This window comes from Microtus ochrogaster, unplaced genomic scaffold, assembly GCF_000317375.1.
Source record: "Microtus ochrogaster isolate Prairie Vole_2 unplaced genomic scaffold, MicOch1.0 UNK42, whole genome shotgun sequence".
NCBI lineage: Eukaryota > Metazoa > Chordata > Mammalia > Rodentia > Cricetidae > Microtus > Microtus ochrogaster.
In genome coordinates this window covers 1,443,581-1,446,337 of record NW_004949140.1, presented here as the reverse complement: position 1 = coordinate 1,446,337, position 2,757 = coordinate 1,443,581, and the positions used below count along the sequence as shown (strand labels likewise).

Here is a 2,757-nt window from a genome sequence, read left to right as displayed (position 1 = left end):
TAAAATTGCAGCAGATTCTCACTACACAGTGTGTCTGTCTGTCATTCCCTTGCGTCGTATCCTGACTTTCCTATCCTTCACCCCTGTTCTCCCGTGGATTGCAGTCTCCCAGAGAGACGGTCCGTGGCACACATGTACACATCAAAAGTAAGTTCAAATACAAAATTTAAAAGAGTGTACTAGGTATCAAGATAGCATGTGTGTCTCTTTTTTTAATATTTATTTATTATGTATATAATATTCTGTCTGCGTGTATGACTATAGGCCAGAAGAGGGCACCAGACATCATTACAGATGGTTGTGAGCCACCATGTGGTTGCCAGAAATTGAACTCAGGACCTTTGGAAGAGGAACCTCTGAGCCATCTCTCCAGGCCCAGCATGTGTGTCTCCTAGGCTATCAAAGTGGGCATGGCAAAGATAGGTGTCCACTAATCTGTGTATATGCACACTATCCTGTATTTTCAAACTAATATGTGTATATATGCACATTAATGCACACATGTAAATATTTCTGACCATTTCTATTAGAGTTCTTTGGTGCACTATATATATACACATATCAATGCACATATATAACTATATCTGACCAGTTTTTTTCTTTCTTTCTTTCTTTCTTTCTTTCTTTCTTTCTTTCTTTTTTCTTTCTTTCTTTCTTTCTTTCTTCTTTCTTTCTTTCTTTCTTTCTTTCTTTCTTTCTTTCTTTCTTTCTTTCTTTCAAGACAGGGTTTTGCTGTTGCTTTCGATCCTGTCCTGGAACTAGCTCTTGTAGACCAGGCTGACCTTGAACTCACAGAGATCTGCCTGCCTGTGCCTCCTGAGTGCTGAGATTAAGGCGTGTGTGTGCCACCACCGCCCAACATATCTGACCATTTCTATTAGAGTTCTTTGGCACATGAATTACTGTAGTACCCTCTCCTTGTTTATCTGAAACCTCTTCCTCCAGCATTGAAAACCAGCTGACACTTATTTGTTCAATCCCAACACAGCTTATTCACCAGTTTCAAGATCACCAACGTGTACCCTACCCTAATAAGAAACAACTTGGTCACACAAAAAGTCAATACCTGTTTCTCTATTTATATTCCGTTTTAAATATTAGGTTTTATCTGTAGTGTTGGATTCACATTGGGTTGGTGGTAGCCTCCAGCACACCAGATTTGTGGGAAAATCATGCTCTAGAGGAAGCTGAGGCACGCCTGCTTGAGAGCCAGTGGTTCCATGTGCAGTTTTCCTCTGATGGGTCCTGAGTACTGTTGCCATGGAGATAACAGCTGTGCCGTGTCATTATCGATCCACCAATAGTCAGAGAAGCTTTGCAGTCAGGATATTGTTTAGCAGGCAGAGTGGTTTCTGATGGACACTAATGACTGCTACAAAACCTTGAGTGGCTAACATTGCAGGAAGTGAACTGTTTGCATCTGGAGAGCAAATGTAAAATCAGAAAGTCCACACAAGCGAGCAATGGAGTCTACGAAATCCTCACTCGGTGGGAAACATCCAAGGAAACTAGGAAGACAAATGGGGACACTGCCCAACTTGCTCCTTTTCTAATGATGAACCCCAAATTAAAATCTTTTTATTTTGCCGAATAAATAAATATTCAATTCAATTCAGCTTACTTGTTCCTCTAATGCAACCCTTTGCGATTTGATCATCTACAAAGTCAGAATTTTCAATCAGCAGTACTTAGTAAATTAGATTCACAGATCTAACCACTATCCTGCAGCAGTTTGAAAGCACTGAGGTTTTGTTCATTCAGCCAATACCAAGTGCTTGCTCTATGTCAAGACCTTGAACACATCTACCTGGGGAAAGACACTGCCTGAAATATATATTTGCATGATGAAAGGCTCTTCTGGAATTTTATTTTCTGTGCCATGGCTCAAGTGTCCATGGGGGTGGGAGGATGCTAAGAGTCTGGTTAAATAGGAATCCTGTTCTGTAATTAAGTGTTCAGCCCTCCTGGTGAAAAGATAGGTAGGCAAAGCCACTCAAATGGGTACGCTAATCAAAAGTTCAGGATGCAGCATCTCCCACTGTTATACATACTCTAGATCTTGGGAAGAACAAGTATGGAAGAGCCATAGGTTGATGGCAATGATTTTGATATAGTCATCTGCCAGGGCTGCTACAACCAAATATCAGGTGACTCACTCCTTCTCTGGCAAGAGAATACTCTTTGTTGTCCCTAAACAGACCTCTTCCTGTATATCTGAGCCCAGTCTCCTCTTTTGGTAAGGACGCTATTCAACTTGGACAAGGTAGGGCTCACTCCAGAACATCATTTTAATTTAGTCTCCTCTTTAAAGACCAATTCCAGTCCATAACACTACCCCAAGTAATCATTACATTCCAAAAAAAAAAAAATGAACAGGATGTTGCTCTATTGGTCAGGCTGATCCTGAACTCTGCAGCTAAAATGAACCTTCTCTCTTAGTCCCCCAGACTGCTGGGCCACCACACTCGGCTTTAAAATAAAATCTTAGCGTGTTGAAATTGTAATAACAATGGTAAGCTGGAAACTTGTAAGGGAAATGAAATAGCCTTTTTGGCTCAGGGTGTACGGCTGCATATGTAATACATCTAAATCAGACTAAGTTGAGGCAGGTTGACAGCATAGGATGTCAGGGTTTATGAGGGGCGGATAAGCATGAGGTTAGACACATACAGATACTGAAAAAAAAATACCTCAAACCCCAGTTCATTCCCCCAGGTGCGTTTTATAAAACCTTTGGTGTTTATTTATGCACTGCAA

At 41.0% G+C, this 2,757-nt stretch overlaps 1 non-coding gene across 1 annotated transcript; it reads left to right on the top strand.

Moving 5' to 3' along the window:
- The first annotated feature begins 1,105 nt into the window (after positions 1-1,105).
- LOC113458525 lies at positions 1,106-1,380 on the top strand. The gene has a single exon (XR_003378892.1).
- The last annotated feature ends 1,377 nt before the right edge of the window (positions 1,381-2,757 follow it).